Below are 24,525 nucleotides of genomic sequence, written 5' to 3'. Positions count from 1 at the left end.
TTAATATAGAAAAGGATGCTGTGATGATCAGACCAGTCACAAGGGGTTATGGAGTTTAAGGTGATGCTCTGTTCATTGGATATGATGTGGTCTAGAGTTTTTCCTTTAGTATGGGTTGATTAGTCTCAGTGCTGAATCAATTCTTGCGCATTTAGAAATGATTTAAGGCAGGCTACCGCTGGGTCATTGGGGTTAGACCAATGCAGGTTGAAATCACCCAGAAAGATTTGTGACACGGCAGAATCAACATTGCTAGAGATGGTCTACATTAATTGTTCAATGAAAGGGAGGTTGTCCCCCGTGGGTAGTAAAAGGTGTGTAGTTTGCAGATTGGTAGGTTCTTACTTGAGATGATGAGGCCAAGGTATTCACAAGAGGAAGGGGAAGAGGTCTCTAAGTGAGAGATCGAGACAGTGTTCTTGTGGATACAGGCCAGACCCCCACCCAACTTCAGAGCTCTCTCTAGCCTGATTATATTGTGAGTGGGTCTAAGACCGGTGTGGAGGCAGGCTTTAGCCAAGTTTCAGTGAATATGATAATATCTAAGTGATTGTGTTGGATGATTCAAAGATGTCTGAGGTGTGTTTACTGGCTGGTCTGCAGTTTGGTAGTACATATGTGAGACGTAGCAGATTAGGGGGGGTGAGAGTCTGGGTGATGTTTACCTTGGTGAGGTTGTCACAGTTGCTGCATCTCAAATTGCGGGGAGGTTCTCTGTCCATGTTGCAAGGATGGAGTGTATATGCCTCAGCGGGGTCAAGTTAAAGTTAGCTGTGAAGCTGAGTGGGACTCAATTTTCCTGGGGCAGGGTTGGGAGTGTGGAGAGGGAGTAGATTTCGAAATGGAGGGGGATAGCCATTGACCCTTGTGCTCCCTATCCATAGTGGAGGCTCTGGGCCAATTTGTAGAGCTGAAGAAAGAGCTGATAATGGGGAAAAGATCATTTGATAGAACATTTAAGTCATGTAGCTCCAACGTGAGAAGGAGCAATTGTGTGGAAATATCAACTAGGCGCGCTGCCAAATTAGGGTAAAGTAAAAAAAAAAATGTAAACTTCGTACTTGTATAGCGCACTTATACCCTGAGGCTTCGGGTAGCTGTACGCATACCGCTATGGAACCTTTCCTGGCTTTTCCCTTGTGAAGTGTCCATTCCTGGGCACCCCCAAGGTGAAGCAAGGCATCCCAGCGATGTTGGGGCCGCTGTGGAGATTAAGCAAGCTATTGCCCAGAGTTGCAGAGTGGGACCCATGATTAGATTAGGAACCGAGGTGAGAATTATCAGGTCTGAGGAAATTGAGCCAAAGACCCGCCGAGGCAGGAATTGAACCCTGGTCCCGGGCCCGACCTCTGCATCAGGGTCTGCTGCTCTAACCATTGAGCCACACTTCTCCACGAGGGGTTAAGGGTGTGAAGGATAGGCTACTGGCATCAGGGAGATTCAGTGAGAGGTTGTGAGGTTTGAGGTGATGGTGGGTAATTCCTGAGTAGGGAGTTGAGCAGTAGGTTCTAGAGGAGCTGTTGACGGTGATGTTGTAGCCTTCTCAATGGGGGAGAGTTCATTGAGCTGAAGTTTGGGTAGATCAGGCATCGAGTAGTAACTTAATCGAGATTCTAACCTAACATGGGACAAAATTATAGGGATGGGGGAAGGGGCATCATCACAAAACCAACAAGACTGTGGTGCATGAAGGGTCCACCCAGCACAAGAGTCACCCTGTAGCGGACAGACAAATGGTGAGGAGATTGAGTCAGGATACTCGTCAACCGGCTGAGAGGGTGTTCTAGAGGTTTGACCTACCATGGAAGATGTGGCACTGGTGTCACCTGACGGGGAGGGGTTTAGGGAGACTGGAGAAATCATAACTGTTAATGGGGGAGTGCTAGATAAACCCATCAAGAGGTTGCGGTGTTTAAATAGGGGTCGTGGCATTGCCGTAAACCGCTTTTTTGAGGGTGGGGTCGATCTTGAAGATGAGATCATTAACAAAGATACTCCTGTTTATGCAGAAATAGGGGTCAGAGAATTGAGTATCTGGTCTAGCTTTGAGGACTCAATGTTTATGTTTTTTTGCGGCATTCTTGGAGAGGTTAGGCTGGTAGTTGATGATGAAAGCATTGAGATTATAGGGATCGGGACTTAACTCCATTTTGAACAAGAAACCACGTGACGAAGTGGGCTCGAAGAGGAGGATGTGGAGGCGAAAGGATGCAGCAACAATCCTCAAAGATCTCAGTGGAAGAAGGAGTGGGGGCGTAAGACATCACCTTTGTAGACGCAGAGGTCTTGTTGTGCAGATCCAATTATAAAAGCCGCCTATTAAAGTTATTAGAGTGGTGGCAAGTTCCTTATGAATAGCCGGTATAGCATCAAGACCGGTGTTGAGATTGAGAGTAAGGCTGAAAGCATCCCGGGGGATCCAAATTATAAAAACACCTGAAGTCCATATAGTGGGAGAGTGAATCTTCAATAAAGTCTGTTAAAAAAAAAAACAATAGTGGTGGAATGCATCTCATGAAATGTAGGCCTAGCATCAAAATTCAAATTAGTACCTGAGAATAAAGCTGGTGAAGCACCAGTTTTAAAGTCCATCTGGCAGTATAAGGGCTATAACAACCCATTTAGGATTGATATAGAATAACCACAGATGAGGGAGATGAGGGAATCAGATTAATAATAAAGTGATTCCACATATAGTAACACCATTATTTCGAGGCCTGCAATGCAACACTAAATGTAAACATCGGAGATAAGATAAACAAAGTACCATATAGATAGGATGCCGTTAATTAGGAATCTCTGTGATCGGTTTTGGAGGATCTAAGCCATTCAAGAACAGAGCCATCTAAACCCATCCTGAGTCTGAGGCAATTGAGTAGTTTTTCATGGTTGACCATGTCGAAGGCCGAGGATAGGTCTAGGAGGATGATGAGACAGGATTTGCCTTGGTCAAAGACTTGGAGGGCATCATCCACAATTTGGAACACGGTGGTTTCAGTACTGTGCCCAGGTGTGAATCCGGATTGGAGGTCATCGATTAGGTGGAAGTTATTGATGTGTTGGCTTAGCTGCTGTTGCACACACTTCTCCAGCACTTAAGCTAAGCGAGGGATGTTGGAGATAGGTCTGAAGTTGTCAGGGGAAGCAGGATCCAATGACGTTTTTTTCAAAATGGGGAGGACTTGGCCGGCTTTCAGAGAATTTGGAATCGATCCCTGCTGGAGAGAGGTGTTAATTATTGCAGTCCAACTAGGAATGACGGATTGGGCAGTGGTAGCTAGGCAGTTGGAGGGGAGCGGGTCATTAAAATGGTTATTAGGGTTTAACGCAGATAGGATTTTGTTGACAGTCTTTTCTGTGACTTTTGCTGCAAAGCGGGGGAGGGAGATGGGTCAGTAGTTTTTGAGGTCTGTCGGATCTTCTGAGGGTTTCTTGAGTATAGGGTCTGAATTCTGCACATTTCCAGTAATCAGGAAAGATGCCGATTTCGAGGGTGGCGTGAATGGTGCATCGTAGTTCCGGCGCGATGGTGGCGGCAGCTTTGTAGAAAATGTGACTCCTGAGTGGATGGCTTTCATGGTCGATAAGCTGTATTCGGTGGTGACTGGGGTCCAGGAGTGGTGTCGGAGTCAGATGTCTGGTCGTTGAAGCTGTCGTAGAGGCCCTTGATTTTCAGATGGAAGTAGGAGCCAAGCTTGTTGCAGAGGTCCTGGGAGTGGGTTATGTGTGTGATTTCGCTTGAGGGTCGGTGGATTTCTTGATGATGCAGAAGAGTTCCTATGAGTTGCTGAAGGTGGCGAGGATCTTGTTCTGGATGAAGGCCCTTTTGGTGTATATGATGCATTGGTGGTATTCTGTCATGGCGTTCTCCGAGGATTTGCTGTTTCTCCAGTTCATCTTGAGATGTCTGCAGTAGCGTCTGGAATCTTGGAGGTCAGCAGTGAGCCAGGTGGCCTTCCTGGGGTGCTAACATCATTGAAGAGCGGGACTGTCTCCAGTCCCCAGTAATGCACAGCATTACGCCACTTTAGGCTGTAACTATTAGATCCATTTTTTAATTCCACCTTTCTGTAAAGTAATCCAATCCTTAATCATAAGTATTCCAATTTTTCAAAAACGGGACCACGCACCCCGTGTACACATAATTTTCAAGTTTCTACTGTTCAACTGGTGTCACTCAGGACTTTTCTCCAAGAACATGATCAAGACGTGAATTCAATCCAAAGCAGTGTTTATTCATATCACATAACCCAATGCATTTCGGGCTTCTCGCCCTTCTTCGGGGGTCACTGTAAGTAATAATAATACAACATAATTACATTACTCTTCGTTCCAATGTTCCCATTATTTAGTGTCAAACCATGTACAACAACATTTATCCCTGGTTACTCTAAAAAACGTGATCTCCATACGCCTTAATTAATCCACACTGGTGCAACAAAGCGATCAACCTCAGTTTCGAACCCATGCCTATTCGCATTACATCCCACTGTTAGATCGTGCTGTGCCACCCTCTTTTATTAATGACATGCACCCCAGTAAATCCTAAAGCAGCCTGTTCGTCATGTGTTCTTCCCTCAGTTTTAAATTCTATAAGTAATGGTTAAATGAAATCTGCGTGTTAAATGTACATCTAATCAGACATCGACTTCGACGATGAATAATATGCATTTGCGCATTATTTTTAGCACTTTAGGACTCGCGGTGAAACACCTAAAAAAGCCTTTCTGCATCTTTAGCATTTTAGACGTTTTAAGCGAACGCCACACTTACTCTTACACTAATCATCTAACATCGTCCTCTGAGTTACACATACCTGCTACTGCAAAATTAACGGTCACATTGCCTTGTTTCCGGCTCCAACAACCCTCGTGCATCCCACAATCCCTCTCCCTTTTAAATGCGTATCATGTGGTCCGATTGGTTTAGAATTAAAAAAAGTTCCCGCTCTCCCTCTTAACTGTTAATTACACTCAAAATCTTTTGCTAAGGAACTACAACTCCCAACATTCATTTGTCCCATGCGTGGCTGTCTGTACTGGAACCACCTGTTGTTGCGCAACCAAAACATCCATGGTCTGTTTAAGTTTTTTTTAAAAAGTTCTAATGTGGTATTCATCTCGAGCAGTTTTCGTAATTATTGCATACTTTTTTCTGTCCTTGTGCTGAATCACGGTGTTGTTCTGTGCGTGGACTCGTTTAGTCATTATGTCCTTCATTCTTCTTATCGTGGGTGCTTTCCTGATAATTGGGCTATAGTTATGATGCTTTCAAAAGGGAACAGGAAGCACACCTATCGTCTCCATTTTTTGACCATATAATCATCTTTCTCCTTGGGAGCGTGCAATTTACTGTAGTGCTATGCCCATGAAGCACAGGGGTACTAACATCATTGAAGAGCGGGACTGTCTCCAGTCCCCAGTAATGCACAGCATTACGCCACTTTAGGCTGTAACTATTAGATCCATTTTTTAATTCCACCTTTCTGTAAAGTAATCCAATCCTTAATCATAAGTATTCCAATTTTTCAAAAACGGGACCATGCACCCCGTGTACACATAATTTTCAAGTTTCTACTGTTCAACTGGTGTCACTCAGGACTTTTCTCCAAGAACATGATCAAGACGTGAATTCAATCCAAAGCCTAAAGTGGCGTAATGCTGTGCATTACTGGGGACTGGAGACAGTCCCGCTCTACAATGATGTTAGTACCCCTGTGCTTCATGGGCATAGCACTACAGTAAATTGCACGCTCCCAAGGAGAAAGATGATTATATGGTCAAAAAATGGAGACGATAGGTGTGCTTCCTGTTCCCTTTTGAAAGCTTCCTGGGGTGCTGTCTGTCAGGGTCACATAGGGGTGCAAGCTCGTCTGTGCGGTTGGGGATCCATCTGTAGAGTTCTAAGGCAGCAAGGTTGGTGCTGGTGGAGGTGGCAGGGGTATTGCGGTTGAGGGTGGAGTTGAGCTGCTCGTCAGTGATCTTGCTCCAGTTTTTCATGGAGGGCAGGGTGCAGGTTTGTGCGCCGTGGGTTTGTTGACCTGGAAGTGTACGCAGTGGTGGTCCATCCAAGGAGGTTGCTTGGTGTGGCTGAAGTAGACATTGTTACCTCCTGTGAAGATGAGGTCGAGTGTGTCCTGCCATGTGGGTGGGGTGGTGACGAGGTGTTTCACTACAAGGTTGGCGAAGTTGCCCAGGAGGGTGGCGGAGTTGGGGTCACTGATGTTGTTGAGGTGTAGTTGAGGTCTCTGATGAGTATATAGTCCATGGAGGCAATGTCATATGGTGCCATAAGGTCGGGGATGATGTTGGTGAACGCAGTTTGAGATTTAGGGGGTCTGTAGGTGAGGGTGCCTCTTAGGGTTGTTCTGGGGATGGGCTGGATCTGGAAATGGAGGTGTTTGGTGGTAGGCAGGCTGTCGCTTGAGCTGGAGGTCATGAGTCGGAGGGAGCTCTTGTGCGCGATGGCACGTCCTCCTCCTGGGTGGTTGGGGCGGTCCTTCCTCTGGATCTTGTATTTGTCAGGGATGGCGGTGGTGATGTCTGGGGCAGAGGTGGAGTTGGTCCAAGTTTCTGTGAAGAAGGCAATGTCTGGCGAGAGGGTGTCGAGGAGGTCCCAGATCTCTATAGTGTGTCTGTGCATGGAGTGCACGTTGAAGAGGATGTACCTCAGCATTTCGGTGGTGTTGGTTTTCGGCATGGAGGAGGTTCCATATGGGGTGCTGACAGTGGTGAAGTTCAGCCAGCGGTGACTGCAGGAGAACTGCTGTGGGTGTTGTTTGGGGTGGACATCTGGCAGTTAGTGTTCCTTCCTGGGTTGAGTGCGTGAAGGGTAGCTGAGTTGTAGCAGTGGCTGGTCAGTGATTCAGGGTCCCTGGTGCTGGTTGTGGTCAGGTCACGGATGGGCACAGATGGGCTTGCTTTTGGTGCACCTTCAGCATGCCAGCAGCGTGCCCACTGCAAACATTCGCCATTAAATAGGCACAGGGGAGGGAAGTGCAGCTGGGAGGCAGGAGTGGGAGACAGCAAGGGGAAGGGCCACTGGGTCAGTAGTGTCAGGAAAGAGAAAGGAACCAACAGGAAAAGGCACAGAAGAGAAAACAAAGAGAAATGGCACAATAACACACAATAAAACAGGCACAATAATAAGTCACAAAAACAACAAGCAAAAACGGGCATAGACACCAGAGAGAGACAGAGGATTAGAACACCTATGAGTGGAGGTGAGGTGGGGTAAGCTGCAGGGGCAAAAACAGCAGAGCTGCTAGGGGAGAGAGCAGGTCTCAAACATGAGGCAACACATTGTGCATGGTGTACTGCGTGAAGCCATGCCTGGACCTATGAAATCCCATGAAAGTGTCAGAGATGCCTTCACACAGTCCACAATGCACAATGCAGTGCCTATTGTTACTTTGACTGGAGTAGCAGAAGCCAAGTGGAGACAGCAGCATCAGTGGTGTGACGTTTTGAGAGGAAGGTAGTCTTACAATAGTCCTCACTACGTGTGAGTGGTGGTGTGTCCAATTGTTTAACAGGAGGGTGGAAGGGGGTTGCAGTGTGTGTGCAATGTCAGAGTCAGCTGGGCCAGGGAAGTCCACGGATTTTAATGCAGATTTGCAGAGAGTACATGTAATGCCCCAGAGTACAACAAATCAAAGTATGCCCAGGCTCAGAGTGCATCATTGACATCTATCCCAAAATTATTATGCAACTTAATATGTGAGCAAGTTTAGTAATCTAACTGTAATATGTTGTACATGCATACATTTTCTGATGAAATTAAACATTGGATCAATCAGGCACTTTCAATATCCGTAAAGAGACCGGACAAGTTAGTATGCAACTGAGGTCTAGGATTGTCAGTCTTCCTTGTGTCATTTCATGAGGTAATCATTGTGCAGTGCTAAGGACAAGATTGTATTGTATCATCAATTGGTGGAGGGAGAGAGAGTAGAGATCCTTTCAATCTCCTTTCAATAATTATAAATCAATGTGGAAAGGATCACTGGTCCTGCATAACCAAGGTCTGCAGGTGGATCGGTAGGTGTCTCCCAAATAAAAGACCCTCATACACGTGTTTTTTCAGAGTCGTGTAGCGGTATATGATGTGTCCCCGCTTCTTGTAACACGTGTCCGTGTGTAATCCTTGGGTCAGTTTTTGTTTGCCCCCTCCGCCAGGAGGTTGTACCATTGGTTAAAACAGTAGTGATGGTGAATAGGTGAAATAGTGCTATAAAGGTGTTCTAAAATACCCGGACAGCCAGAGGTTCAACTTTAATATTTCTGGATTCGGGTAGAAGATTAAGGCGTGTCGCTATGGAATTATTTAGGAATTCTAGCGCACTAAACTTGTGAGGTTAAAAGTGGTCGACATGTTTCAGCCTTATCTGCCTGTTGGTCAGTCGGCTTTCCTCAGGACCATAAAGTGATTAAGTGAAAAAAAAAAAAAAGAAAAAGGTAAATTTGTAACCTGATTCGTTTTGTGGTAGTAGGTCACATTGTACCTGTAATAAGAGAAAAGGGAGATAGTGCAACCACATTTGTAGCGAATAAGTGGGAAAAGACACTTCAGCAATGTACAATGACATAGAGACACAGTTGAGAATTATGAAGCATATTATTAAAAAAAAAAAAACATATAATTAAAAGCGAGTTTTGCAATACTGGACTCAGAGTCACATTCATATTAAGCGTCAACTTACTCATTCTCAAAATTCTATGCAGAATATTGTGATATATAGATCCCAAAGTCGTATTTAGGCGTCATGAAATCATTTCTTTATAGTGCCCTGATATTAAAAGCGCTATTTACATTAGGGCGCAATTTCATTGTTACATTACCATGACGTCAAAGGTGCTAATCAATTTTACTGTGTCATCACGATTATCTTAGACATTGGTATAACGATGTAATACCTGTTCGAGTACAGACTCTTACTATTATTTCAAAGTACATGCATTCATTATTAGACAGTACCAAGCACTCGTTCTACATGTATTCTGAAAATCGAACATGTGCATACTGCCGCTATAGTATCTTTAAATGCGCACTCTGGAAAGCCTATTCAGAAAGAGATTCTATTCGAAAAGTAGGCACTTCTAACTAAAGTCTAAAACTAAGCAAAACTCAGTACGGAGCAGGGTCTTCACATTAAGCATGAGCGGTAAATCCGTTACGCCCACGGATTTTTCGGATTTTTGGGGAATCCGCAATCCGCGTATTTTACGGATTTCCCACAAAATCCTGAAAAAAAAATCCGCGGACGTAACGGGTTCAAAGGTTGAACCCCCACTCATGTAACTATTTTACAATGGCGCCAGCAAGCTGCCAGCGCCGTTGTAGAATAGTTACAAAGTTAGCTTGCACAGGAACCACTAGATAAAACGAAGCAGGTGCTGCTTTATTTTATCTAAGTGCTTCCTGTGCAAGCTAACTTTGTAACTATTTTACAACGGCGCTGGCAGCTTGCTGGCGCCATTGTAAAATACTACAGCAGCTCACTCAAGGGACCCCTGCGCCCGTAACACACACATGGTCGCTCGAACTAGTTGATGCTCAAATTCAGTGACTCATTCATTAACCCAAAAACAATCGTGAGCGTCGTCGAGGCCGGACAGGTGTGCCTTCTTCCCAAATCTACCGTGGAAAATCAGCTGTGATGCTGGATAGACTTTGCATCCTTATCTTTCACGAGCGCAATACCCATGAGTAGGCACATTGTGTTCGCACGGGTTTTCTGCACGTTCGCGAGCGTTTTGTACAATAAAACCCTCGCGAACTTGCAGAAACCCGTGCGAACACAAAAAGAAAATACGCTAGGATCCGCGTATTTTGCGTATTTTCGAAATCCGCAAATCCGCAAATCCGCGGATTGCCAATCCGCAAAATCCGCTCATGCTTACTTCACATGCGCTTATGCGTAACTGGACCTTATGGAATGTACCTCTACATTATGTAAGACTTGTCTCCTCAGGAACCACGGCAGTTAGGGGGAGGCTTCACTGTTATGGAGTGAGGAAAAAAGGAGTTTAGTAAAGGGGTTTTAATACTTGCGGTTTACTCCATAACGAAAAGGGCAATGCTCCTCGATACCTCTAGCCTTCAAACACCCGTCTAGCAGCTTGTGCTGTCTCTGCCCTTGGTGACCCGGAATCAATCGCCAGTGTGTAACCTGTCTTCTTTTATTGCATAGTGATGGAAACTGAAGAGTTACTCGAGTGTTTGTACTTATTAGTTGTACTAAATTGTTATACCTAATTTTCAGATAAGAATTGTAATCATTTCTAGCTTAGAAATAGATGACAGATGGAGTTTATGAAAATGTACTCTTTTGGCGCTCATTCTGAATTTTCTCATAGTTAAAGAACGTTAGAAAATTCGTAATTCAGACAAAATATCAATTATTTGTTAAGACATAACCACGGAACGGCATCATTCAGGCCTTCACTGTCTGTCTTAAGTCTGTGCACCCAACGTTGCTCTTTTTCAAATAAAATTTTAGCTGCATTCCTGTCCACAGTTTCGAGGGTTTCCAGGATAACCCACTGTAGGTCATTCACAGAGTGCCCAGATTCTTTGTAGTGAGTTGACATTTTTGTGGTTGTTTTTTTACAGTTCACATTGCTGCGGTGTTCGCAAAGTCTTTGTTTTGCTTTACGACAGGTCATGCCAATATATCTCATTTGACACGGGCAAGTTATCATGTAAATGACATGGCTTGTGTTGCAGTTCGTATGTCTTTTTAATTTCCAATTGAAGTTGGGAAGCAACTGTAATTCCTTTGTGGGTTTTGTAGTGTCACAAACTGTGCAGTTTCCTCTCGGGTAATGGCCTGTTACTGGACTGTTATTCCACAGTCCAGGTGTGTCTTTCTTTTTCATAGGTGGGGGTCTCGTGTGCACCAGCAAGTCCTTGAGGTTGCGGCTTCTCTTGTTGGCAAACATCGGTTTAGGCCAATTCAGATTGTGAGATGTTACTATTCTCCAGTTTCTGTTGATTCTTTTCTTCACTTGGTTGGTGACTGGGCTATAAGTAGTTACGCATGTGATCCTATCTTCCTTCAATTTAGCACACGTCTCTAGGAGTGCTTCTCTTGTTGAGAATTATGAAGCATATTATTAAAAAAAACAACAACATATAATTAAAAGCGAGATTTGCAATACTGGACTCAGAGTCACATTCATATTAAGCGTCAACTTACTCATTCTCAAAATTCTATGCGGACTTGCTCAACTCACTACAAAGAATCTGGGCACTCAGTGAAAGACCTACAGTGGGTTATCCTGGAAACCCTCGAAACTGTGGACAGAAATGCAGCTAAAATTTTATTTGAAAAAGAGCAACGTTGGGTGCATAGACTTAAGACAGACAGTGAGGGCCTGAATGATGCCGTTACGTGGTTATGTCTTGACAAATAATTGATATTTTGTCTGAATTACGAATTTTCTAACGTTCTTTAACTATGAGAAAATTCAGAATGAGCGCCATAAGAGTACATTTTCATAAACTCCATCTGTCATCTATTTCTAAGCTAGAACTGATTACAATTCTTATCTGAAAATTAGGTATAACAATTTAGTACAACTAATAAGTACAAACACTCGAGTAACTCTTCAGTTTCCATCACTATGCAATAAAAGAAGACAGGTTACACACTGGCGATTGATTCCGGGTCACCAAGGGCAGAGACAGCACAAGCTGCTAGACGGGTGTTTGAAGGCTAGAGGTATCGAGGAGCATTGCCCTTTTCGTTATGGAGTAAACCGCAAGTATTAAAACCCCTTTACTAAACTCCTTTTTTCCTCACTCCATAACAGTGAAGCCTCCCCCTAACTGCCGTGGTTCCTGAGGAGACAAGTCTTACATAATGTAGAGGTACATTCCATAAAGTCCAGTTACGCATAAGCGCATGTGAAGACCCTGCTCTGTACTGAGTTTTGCTTAGTTTTAGACTTTTGTTAGAAGTGCCTACTTTTCGAATAGAATCTCTTTCTGAATAGGCTTTCCAGAGTGCGCATTTAAAGATACTATAGCGGCAGTATGCACATGTTCGATTTTCAGAATACATGTAGAACGAGTGCTTGGTACCGTCTAATAATGAATGCATGTACTTTGAAATAATAGTAAGAGTCTATACTCGAACAGGTATTACATCGTTATACCAATGTCTAAGATAATCGTGATGACACAGTAAAATTGATTAGCACCTTTGACGTCATGGTAATGTAACAATGAAATTGCGCCCTAAAGTAAATAGCGCTTTTAATATCAGGGCACTATAAAGAAATTATTTCATGACGCCTAAATACGACTTTGGGATCTATACATCACAATATTCCGCATAGAATTTTGAGAATGAGTAAGTTGACGCTTAATATGAATGTGACTCTGAGTCCAGTATTGCAAAACTCGCTTTTAATTATATGTTTTTTTTTGTTTTTTTTATAATATGCTTCATAATTCTCAACTGTGTCTCTATGTCATTGTACATTGCTGAAGTGTCTTTTCCCACTTATTCGCTACAAATGTGGTTGCACGATCTCCCTTTTCTCTTATTACAGGTACAATGTGACCTACTACCACAAAACGAATCAGGTTACAAATTTACCTTTTTCTTTTTTTTTTTTTCACTTAATCACTTTATGGTCCTGAGGAAAGCCGACTGATCAACAGGCAGATAAGGCTGAAACATGTCGACCACTTTTAACCTCACAAGTTTAGTGCGCTAGAATTCCTAAATAATTCCATAGCGACACGCCTTAATCTTCTACCCGAATCCAGAAATATTAAAGTTGAACCTCTGGCTGTCCGGGTATTTTAGAACACCTTTATAGCACTATTTCACCTATTCACCATCACTACTGTTTTAACCAATGGTACAACCTCCTGGCGGAGGGTGCAAACAAAAACTGACCCAAGGATTACGCACGGACACGTGTTACAAGAAGCGGGGACACATCATATACCGCTACACGACTCCGAAAAAACACATGTATGAGGGTCTTTTATTTGGGAGACACCTACCGATCCACCTGCAGACCTTGGTTATGCAGGACCAGTGATCCTTTCCACATTGATTTATAATTATTGAAAGGAGATTGAAAGGATCTCTACTCTCTCTCCCTCCACCAATTGATGATACGTGAAAAGCAGCGTGCAGCTGTGGGAGATCAAAAACACGAGTCCTCTGAACAACAGTCCCCTGTGATAATTGATCATGGTTGGGAGTTTTGGACTCAGTTATACTAGTGAAGAAATAGAAGCAATACTTGCCAGACCACCACTACTCATGGAAGGCGACCTTTCTCAAACTCTTTCTTCTGCCGAAGAATGGGACGAGTTGAGTGAAATGAAAAAGGAACAAGTCAGAACGGCTGTGCACGGCATTATAATGACCGAGTACCTTCGGGTCAATGCGGCACCAAGAGGACTGTGGGTGACTAATGCCCCCCGGATATTCCTCAAAGATCTAGCCTTCCGGAAAGATTGGTCGTCCATCTCATGGAAGTGCACCAGAGACTACTTGGTACTAATAATAAAAACTGCCACCAGACTAACAGAAGAATTGATGGTAAAAATAGAAATCCTTGAAACCAAACTGAACAATACGGTAAATATAACCATCTACAAGACCAGACTGGAAGAAATCAATAAAGAAATGAAAGATAGTCAAGAATACCTTACACAAACGAAACTGCAAAAACTAGCCAAAGAACTAAAAAGGTTCTCACTAGAACGCATACATCCATATAGCAGTAAGGATTACAAACCTAATGACAATTCATCCAACAATGATTCAAATAGCATATCCTCAAATGACAGTTCAGACCAAAGTGGGGATGATTCCACAAAGCGTGGAAGAGGAAACTACCGCAATAGGAGGTGGAATAGGAGAGGACAGAATAACTTCTGGAGACCACCATACTTTCAAAATGGAGGCCCGAATATGCCTTTCCTCCCTTTTAACCCACAATTCCAAGGATGGCCTAATCCTTATTTTGAAGTACCCATGAACCATCAAATGCAACAAGGGGGTCATAACTACCAACAAGGACGTCCTTTTTTAGGGAATGGCCAGTCCAACCGCCGGTCCCGACAAAAAGGGATAACCTGGTCCGACCAAACAAGACAAGTCGAAACCAGGAGTGTAACGAAGGCCAAGACGGGATCGGGCGCAACAACCTCGTCGTCAACTTGACTGACAAAATCCTAACTAAGGATCAACTCAGCGTCCTGAATAAAGGACTTGGGTATGTCCCCACTCCAAGAACTGACATCTTCAAAACAAAATGCGAGCTCGCAACCTTTTGCCGTACCCTGAAACGGAAAGCCTTTTTTAAAGACAACCAACAATTGACACAAGAAGGAGATACAACACTGAGAAATAAATCGACATTCTGCCCCCTCAACTCACAAGTCCCAATTGAAATATGCACCTTTGAACAGGCAATTATGAAGGAAGTTGACCTATTGCATAATCAACCACAGAAACCTTTTCAAAATATCACCAAGGCGGAACAACTGGCTCTCACTGAACTCAAGAACGATAGAGAAATCGTAATCAAACCGGCGGACAAAGGGGGAGGAATAGTCTTATTAACAACAGCTGGATATGACAAACAATATATGGACCTCCTTGCAGATACAAAATTTTATGAGGTTCTAACAATAGACCCAACTGCCCGTCTACAAAGAACAATATCCATGATGGTGGAAGAAGCGGAAGCCAATAATTGGGTGTCCAAAAACAAAAAGGAGGCAGAATATCTGGAAGTAAAAACACCAGTAACACCATACTTCTACTCCTTACCAAAAACACATAAAGGCAAAATGCCACCACCAGGGAGACCAATTGTGTCCGGAATCATTTCAATTTTGGAACCACTGTCAGAATTTGCAGACCAATATTTAAGACCACTGGTCCAAAAGACACCCACCTATCTGAAGGACACAAGAGACCTCCTTAACATGTTACAAAACTTTGAGTACTCGGAAGGAACAATGCTCTTAGTGGGCTTAGATGTAGAGAGCCTCTACACTAGTTTGCCACAACAAAAAACACTAGACACTCTTGAAACAATTCTCTTTAACATTGACTGGCCAAACAAAACCCCCAGACATTTTGTTTTGGAGTGCTGTAGATTAGCTCTAATGGAAAATTTCTTCAAGTACAAAGACACCCTCTTCCTTCAACGCCATGGAGTATCAATGGGCAGTACATTTGCCCCAAGTGTGGCGGGGTTGTACGTTAGCACCTTTGAACGCACCTTCGTTCAGAATGAGAACAATCCCTTTCTTCATCATATTCTTTTTTGGAAGAGATATATAGATGATATCTTTTTAATTTGGAAGGGTGATAAGGAAACCTTGACGGACTTTCATTGCTGGCTCAATACCCAAGATGAATGCTTGAAATTTACATACACTGCTAATGAAAGTACTTTAGATTTTTTAGACATTACCATCTTTTCTAAAGACAATACTTTGCACACCCGTACTTTCTTTAAACCGACGGCCAAGAATAGCCTGCTATCTTTTCAAAGCTTTCATCCAAGACCCTTACGGGAAAATCTCCTGTACAGCCAATTCCTTCGCTTGAGGAGAAATTGCAGCTCCATTACTGACTACAAAAGTCAAGCGAATGACTTATGTGACAAACTACTTGTTCGTCAATATCTAAAGAATGTGATCAACACATGCAAGAAACGTGCCCGCAACCAACCAAGAGAAGCACTCCTAGAGACGTGTGCTAAATTGAAGGAAGATAGGATCACATGCGTAACTACTTATAGCCCAGTCACCAACCAAGTGAAGAAAATAATCAACAGAAACTGGAGAATAGTAACATCTCACAATCTGAATTGGCCTAAACCGATGTTTGCCAACAAGAGAAGCCGCAACCTCAAGGACTTGCTGGTGCACACGAGACCCCCACCTAAGAAAAAGAAAGGCACACCTGGACTGTGGAATAACAGTCCAGTAACAGGCCATTACCCATGTGGAAACTGCACAGTTTGTGACACTACAAAACCCACAAAGGAATTACAGCTGCTTCCCAACTTCAATTGGAAATTAAAAAGACATACGAACTGCAACACAAGCCATGTCATTTACATGATAACTTGCCCGTGTCAAATGAGATATATTGGCATGACCTGTCGTAAAGCAAAACAAAGACTTTGCGAACACCGCAGCAATGTGAACTGTAAAAAAACAACCACAAAAATGTCAACTCACTACAAAGAATCTGGGCACTCTGTGAATGACCTACAGTGGGTTATCCTGGAAACCCTCGAAACTGTGGACAGGAATGCAGCTAAAATTTTATTTGAAAAAGAGCAACGTTGGGTGCACAGACTTAAGACAGACAGTGAGGGCCTGAATGATGCCGTTCCGTGGTTATGTCTTAACAAATAATTGATATTTTGTCTGAATTACGAATTTTCTAACGTTCTTTAACTATGAGAAAATTCAGAATGAGCGCCAAAAGCGTACATTTTCATAAACTCCATCTGTCATCTATTTCTAAGCTAGAAATGATTACAATTCTTATCTGAAAATTAGGTATAACAATTTAGTACAACTAATAAGTACAAACACTCGAGTAACTCTTCAGTTGCCATCACTATGCAATAAAAGAAGACAGGTTACACACTGGCGATTGATTCCGGGTCACCAAGGGCAGAGACAGCACAAGCTGCTAGACGGGTGTTTGAAGGCTAGAGGTATCGAGGAGCATTGCCCTTTTCGTTATGGAGTAAACCGCAAGTATTAAAACCCCTTTACTAAACTCCTTTTTTCTTCACTCCATAACAGTGAAGCCTCCCCCTAACTGCCGTGGTTCCTGAGGAGACAAGTCTTACATAATGTAGAGGTACATTCCATAAGGTCCAGTTACGCATAAGCGCATGTGAAGACCCTGCTCTGTACTGAGTTTTGCTTAGTTTTAGACTTTTGTTAGAAGTGCCTACTTTTCGAATAGAATCTCTTTCTGAATAGGCTTTCCAGAGTGCGCATTTAAAGATACTATAGCGGCAGTATGCACATGTTCGATTTTCAGAATACATGTAGCTTGGTACCGTCTAATAATGAATGCATGTATTGTATTGTATTGTATCGGGATTTATATAGCGCTCGGCTGCCCCAGCAAAGGGGCGTCCCGGCGCTGCGAGTGAAACTAAAAACAGAAGGGGAATACTAGAAAAGAAGAGGAGCAGTTACTGATAGAGGTGAGTTTTGATGGCTTTTCTAAAAGCCAAAAGATCCTGCATGCCACGAATAGTTTCCGGAAGGCTGTTCCAGAGCTTGGCAGCGAGCGAGCTGAAGGAACGACCGCCCATTCTGGCTAGATTGGTACGGGGAATGACCACCAGATGTTGTCCTGCTGACCGCAGTGGCCTTCCAGGGATATACTTCGTCAGGAGGGGGCACAACATTGGTGGGGAGGCGGTTTTAAGGATTTTGAAGGCGAGACAAAGTGCCTTAAACTGAATCCTTTTTCCCACCGGGAGCCAGTGCAGTTTTTTCCGAACTCCCGCCACTGAGGAGTGGCGGGGAAGACCTACCAATGCTCTGGCAGCAGCATTCTGTACTCTCTGAAGTCTGACCACTTCCGCCTGATTAGCGCCCAGTAAAAGGGAGCTGGCATAATCCAGTCTAGAAAGAATAATAGCTTGGACAATAACCTGGCGGGTGTGACAGTTGAAGAACTTCAGCGTAGGTCTTAGATTTCGCAGAATGCCAAAGCAGATAGCTGCAACTTTTTTTGTGTGATGTGTAAATTTCAGTGCAGAGTCGACCCAGACTCCTAGATTTTTCACACAGTCCTTAGGCGGTTGGCCTAAAGTATCAGGCCACCAGTTGCCGCCCCAGGCTGCGGTGTTTTTCCCCAAGAGCAGAATTTCCGTTTTTCCAGCATTGAGCTGGAGGAAATTCGCCGTTATCCAGTTGGTGATGTCAGTCAGGGTCTGCTTGAAGTGATGGGCCTCCAGACCGTTGTTACCATTGAGAGCCACCACCAACTGGGTGTCGTCTGCATAAGATACTAACGTCAGACCACTCTGTTTGGCCACTTCGGCTAGTGGTCGGACGTAAACATTGAACAGGGTGGGGCTCAGAGAAGACCCCTGAGGCACCCCCTGTCCGATGTTGTGCTCTTTTGAGATGTAAGGGGGGGTGGACACTTTAAAGGATCTGTTAGCAAGGAAGTCTTTAAACCATCCCAGGGCCTTACCTATAATTCCAGCTTCCTCCAATCTCATTAAGAGGACCTCGTGTGACACCGTATCGAAGGCAGCACTAAGATCCAACAGGATCAGTGCTGCCGTTCCGCTGGTGTCAAGAATGGTACGGAGGTCCTCTGTGACACTAAGCAAGGCTGTCTCGGTGCTGTGGCCCGCTCTAAACCCGTGTTGAGAGTCGTCCAGAATGTCATTGGTTAGGAGGAAGTTGGTGAGGATGGTGTTAACATGTGCTTCCATGATTTTAGCTGGCCAAGGGAGAAGGGAGATGGGCCGAAAATTTTCAGGAAGGGTAGGATCCAGAGTGGGCTTTTTCAAAATGGGAGATACCCATGCCTGCTTCCATTTAGAAGGAATTTTGGCCGTCGAAAGAGACCGATTAATAATATTTCGTAATGGTTCCGTGATAAGCTCATTGGCTGCACGGAAGGTCTCAGGTTTTAAGGGATCGGCCGGGGAGCCAGATTTTATTTTTTTACAGATTTTATCGAAGCTCACACGTTCTAGTGCGGGAAGGGAAGACAGACAAGGTCTGCTAGGGTCTAGCATAACGGAAGGCTGAGGGGAGTGGGGGAAGGTCTCGTAAATTTTCTTTATTTTATCAGTAAAAAAATTGGCCATGTTATTACATAGATCTAAAGAGGTGACAACAGAAGTGGTGGCTTTCTTTGCAGTAAGATCTTTTACAATTTTGAAAACAGTTTTAGAGATATTAGTACTGTTATTGATTTCAGTGGCGTAATAAGCCGCCCTCGCTCTACAGACCTGGCGATGGTAGGTTTTCTGCAACTGAGCGTAGGCATGCTTGAGGTTGGCATCATAATTTTTCCTCCATCCTCTTTCCGCCTTTTTACACTCCTTTTTCAGCGTGGCTAAGTCTGAATTATACCAGGGGCTGGCCCCATGGGTGCGGGCTTTAACCCACTTAACTGGGACCAAGGAATCCAGAGCTTGGATTATCCATTGGCAAAACTGATCGTATCCTAGGTCACTGTCGTCACTCAAAGGAGGAGGATTAGTCCTTAAGAGGTCATAAAGCTCCTCCAGGCGGAGTTTTCTCCACGGACGCTTCTGGGCTTGAGGGGTGCGTGCCAATGCAGGAGTGGATTTGCAAGGGACTGTCATGATCACCAAATGGTGGTCGGTCCACACCATAGGGATAGGTGCATCGACGATCCCATTCTCAATGTTGGAGAAAATGGGATCAAGAAGGTGCCCCGCTCTATGGGTGGGGCCACTCACAAGTTGATTAAGCTGGAGGGCGGAAAGATCCGCCAAGAGGGTGGAAATTTTAGGTTCCGTGTCCGGGTCGAAGTGTAGGTTAAGGTCGCCTATGATTGTAAAATTGGAGGATTTAGTGATGTTAGTGTCCAGGTGATGTAGGAGCGAGTTGGTAAAAGGAGTGTCCGCGCCAGGGGGTCTATAAATCAAGAGGCCTGTAGCGCAGAATTGAGGGTTGGCTTTAACAGAAAACCTAGCACTTTCGCTGCCCCTAATGTCAGCTTTAGTTAATTGACAGGTGAGATGCGATTTAGCTATAAGTGCGAGTCCACCCCCTCTAGAATTCCTGTTAACAGTATATGTAGTGAACCCGGTAGGGGTGGCAAGTTTGATGACCGAGTGCATGTCGTCATGGAGCCACGTCTCGGTTATAAACAAGGCGTCAAGGGAATAATCCGCTAGAAGGTCATGTATGTCAAGATGATGCTTCTGCATCGATCTGACATTGAGGTGACCCATCCTAAGCGTAGTATGTGTGGATTGAGGGGGTTTTAAGTTTAGTTTAGTGAATGTACACAACTTGGAAGGGTGGGGCAGTGGGTGCAATATATGAGCAGGGTTTCGCCTGGTACAGGTGCAAGTCTGATGTTGTAGGTTCCATAACTCTTGCTTAGAGTAGCGCATCTTACCCTGCAGATTTACAGCCCCAATATAGCAGGGGGTCTGGCGCCTGGCGCGGCCTTAGCGCGGACGGGCGCAAGACGGGCTGACTCTGGCCAGACTCCGGCGCTAGGGACGGCGCTCCCGCAAACGCGACCGCTAGCGCGGGAGACTGCTGTTTCCTTTTATGTGGACACTAGAGCGCTCCCACCGCTCTTGCCCTCACAAAGATGGCCGCCGTGAAAATAACTTCCAAGCCCTTCAAAAGCCCCAAAACGGCCGATAGAGCCGTGCAAATGCGGCAAAAATGAGTGCAGGTAGGCTAAGAGAATGCTGTCTGCAACACAGTATGGAAAATACAATTTTTTTAAATCACAGTAAAAACGAGCAAAGTGACTCGTAAATAACACACAACACACTAGTAGATATCAGTGCATTGCAGATCACGTTTTTGGAATGCTACTCGCCAAGAATCTCGCGAGCACGGTCAAAAGGGCTCCTTTTATGGGGACACTAGAGCGCTCCCACCGCTCTTGCCCTCACAAAGATGGCCGCCGTGAAAATAACTTCCAAGCCCTTCAAAAGCCCCAAAACGGCCGATAGAGCCGTGCAAATGCGGCGAAAATGAGTGCAGGTAGGCTAAGAGAATGCTGTCTGCAACACAGTATGGAAAATACAATTTTTTTAAATCACAGTAAAAACGAGCAAAGTGACTCGTAAATAACACACAACACACTAGTAGATATCAGTGCATTGCAGATCACGTTTTTGGAATGCTACTCGCCAAGAATCTCGCGAGCACGGTCAAAAGGGCTCCTTTTATGGGGACACTAGAGCGCTCCCACCGCTCTTGCCCTCACAAAGATGGCCGCCGTGAAAATAACTTCCAAGCCCTTCAAAAGCCCCAAAACGGCCGATAGAGCCGTGCAAATGCGGCGAAAATGAGTGCAGGTAGGCTAAGAGAATGCTGTCTGCAACACAGTATGGAAAATACAATTTTTTTAAATCACAGTAAAAACGAGCAAAGTGACTCGTAAATAACACACAACACACTAGTAGATATCAGGGCATTGCAGATCACGTTTTTGGAATGCTACTCGCCAAGAATCTCGCGAGCACGGTCAAAAGGGCTCCTTTTATGGGGACACTAGAGCGCTCCCACCGCTCTTGCCCTCACAAAGATGTCCGCCGTGAAAATAACTTCCAAGCCCTTCAAAAGCCCCAAAACGGCCGATAGAGCCGTGCAAATGCGGCGAAAATGAGTGCAGGTAGGCTAAGAGAATGCTGTCTGCAACACAGTATGGAAAATACAATTTTTTTAAATCACAGTAAAAACGAGCAAAGTGACTCGTAAATAACACACAACACACTAGTAGATATCAGTGCATTGCAGATCACGTTTTTGGAATGCTACTCGCCAAGAATCTCGCGAGCACGGTCAAAAGGGCTCCTTTTATGGGGACACTAGAGCGCTCCCACCGCTCTTGCCCTCACAAAGATGGCCGCCGTGAAAATAACTTCCAAGCCCTTCAAAAGCCCCAAAACGGCCGATAGAGCCGTGCAAATGCGGCGAAAATGAGTGCAGGTAGGCTAAGAGAATGCTGTCTGCAACACAGTATGGAAAATACAATTTTTTTAAATCACAGTAAAAACGAGCAAAGTGACTCGTAAATAACACACAACACACTAGTAGATATCAGGGCATTGCAGATCACGTTTTTGGAATGCTACTCGCCAAGAATCTCGCGAGCACGGTCAAAAGGGCTCCTTTTATGGGGACACTAGAGTGCTCCCACCGCTCTTGCCCTCACAAAGATGGCCGCCGTGAAAATAACTTCCAAGCCCTTCAAAAGCCCCAAAACGGCCGATAGAGCCGTGCAAATGCGGCGAAAATGAGTGCAGGTAGGCTAAGAGAATGCTGTCTGCAACACAGTATGGAAAATACAATTTTTTTAAATCACAGTAAAAACGAGCAAAGTGACTCGTAAATAACACACAACACACTAGTAGATATCAGTGCATTGCAGATCACGTTTTTGGAATGCTACTCGCCAAGAATCTCGCGAGCACGGTCAAAAGGGCTCCTTTTATGGGGACACTAGAGCGCTCCCACCGCTCTTGCCCTCACAAAGATGGCCGCCGTGAAAATAACTTCCAAGCCCTTCAAAAGCCCCAAAACGGCCGATAGAGCCGTGCAAATGCGGCGAAAATGAGTGCAGGTAGGCTAAGAGAATGCTGTCTGCAACACAGTATGGAAAATAAAAATTTTTAAAATCACAGTAAAAACGAGCAAAGTGACTCGTAAATAACACACAACACACTAGTAGATATCAGTGCATTGCAGATCACGTTTTTGGAATGCTACTCGCCAAGAATCTCGCGAGCACGGTCAAAAGGGCTCCTTTTATGGGGACACTAGAGCGCTCCCACCGCTCTTGCCCTCACAAAGATGGCCGCCGTGAAAATAACTTCCAAGCCCTTCAAAAGCCCCAAAACGGCCGATAGAGCCGTGCAAATGCGGCGAAAATGAGTGCAGGTAGGCTAAGAGAATGCTGTCTGCAACACAGTATGGAAAATAAAATTTTTTAAAATCACAGTAAAAACGAGCAAAGTGACTCGTAAATAACACACAACACACTAGTAGATATCAGTGCATTGCAGATCACGTTTTTGGAATGCTACTCGCCAAGAATCTCGCGAGCACGGTCAAAAGGACTCCTTTTATGGGGACACTAGAGCGCTCCCACCGCTCTTGCCCTCACAAAGATGGCCGCCGTGAAAATAACTTCCAAGCCCTTCAAAAGCCCCAAAACGGCCGATAGAGCCGTGCAAATGCGGCGAAAATGAGTGCAGGTAGGCTAAGAGAATGCTGTCTGCAACACAGTATGGAAAATACAATTTTTTTAAATCACAGTAAAAACGAGCAAAGTGACTCGTAAATAACACACAACACACTAGTAGATATCAGTGCATTGCAGATCACGTTTTTGGAATGCTACTCGCCAAGAATCTCGCGAGCACGGTCAAAAGGGCTCCTTTTATGGGGACACTAGAGTGCTCCCACCGCTCTTGCCCTCACAAAGATGGCCGCCGTGAAAATAACTTCCAAGCCCTTCAAAAGCCCCAAAACGGCCGATAGAGCCGTGCAAATGCGGCGAAAATGAGTGCAGGTAGGCTAAGAGAATGCTGTCTGCAACACAGTATGGAAAATAATTTTTTTTTAAATCACAGTAAAAACGAGCAAAGTGACTCGTAAATAACACACAACACACTAGTAGATATCAGTGCATTGCAGATCACGTTTTTGGAATGCTACTCGCCAAGAATCTCGCGAGCACGGTCAAAAGGGCTCCTTTTATGGGGACACTAGAGCGCTCCCACCGCTCTTGCCCTCACAAAGATGTACTTTGAAATAATAGTAAGAGTCTATACTCGAACAGGTATTACATCGTTATACCAATGTCTAAGATAATAGTGATGACACAGTAAAATTGATTAGCACCTTTGACGTCATGGTAATGTAACCATGAAATTGCGCCCTAAAGTAAATAGCGCTTTTAATATCAGGGCACTATAAAGAAATGATTTCATGACGCCTAAATACGACTTTGGGATCTATACATCACAATAGTCCGCATAGAATTTTGAGAATGAGTAAGTTGACGCTTAATATGAATGTGACTCTGAGTCCAGTATTGCAAATCTCGCTTTTAATTATATGTTTTTTTTTTTTTTAATAATATGCTTCATAATTCTCAACTGTGTCTCTATGTCATTGTACATTGCTGAAGTGTCTTTTCCCACTTATTCGCTACAAATGTGGTTGCACTATCTCCCTTTTCTCTTATTACAGGTACAATGTGACCTACTACCACAAAACGAATCAGGTTACAAATTTACCTTTTTTTTTGGTCATGAGGAAAGCTGACTGACCAACAGGCAGATAAGGCTGAAACATGTCGACCACTTTTAACCTCACAAGTTTAGTGCGCTAGAATTCCTAAATAATTCCATAGCGACACGCCTTAATCTTCTACCCGAATCCAGAAATATTAAAGTTGAACCTCTCTGGCTGTCCGGGTATTTTAGAACCCCTTTATAGCACTATTTCACCTATGCACCATCACTACTGTTTTAACCAATGGTACAACCTCCTGGCGGAGGGTGCAAACAAAAACTGACCCAAGGATTACGCACGGACACGTGTTACAAGAAGCGGGGACACATCATATACCGCTACACGACTCTGAAAAAACACATGTATGAGGGTCTTTTATTTGGGAGACACCTACCGATCCACCTGCAGACCTTGGTTATGCAGGACCAGTGATCCTTTCCACATTGATTCATAACAAGATTGTATTGTGTCATGACGCAATTGAAGCACAACTTGTACTCAAGAAAT

This window comes from Lissotriton helveticus, chromosome 2_1, assembly GCF_964261635.1.
Source record: "Lissotriton helveticus chromosome 2_1, aLisHel1.1, whole genome shotgun sequence".
Lineage (NCBI taxonomy): Eukaryota > Metazoa > Chordata > Amphibia > Caudata > Salamandridae > Lissotriton > Lissotriton helveticus.
The sequence above is the reverse complement of the archived record's forward strand: the minus strand, read 5'-3'. Positions refer to the sequence as shown.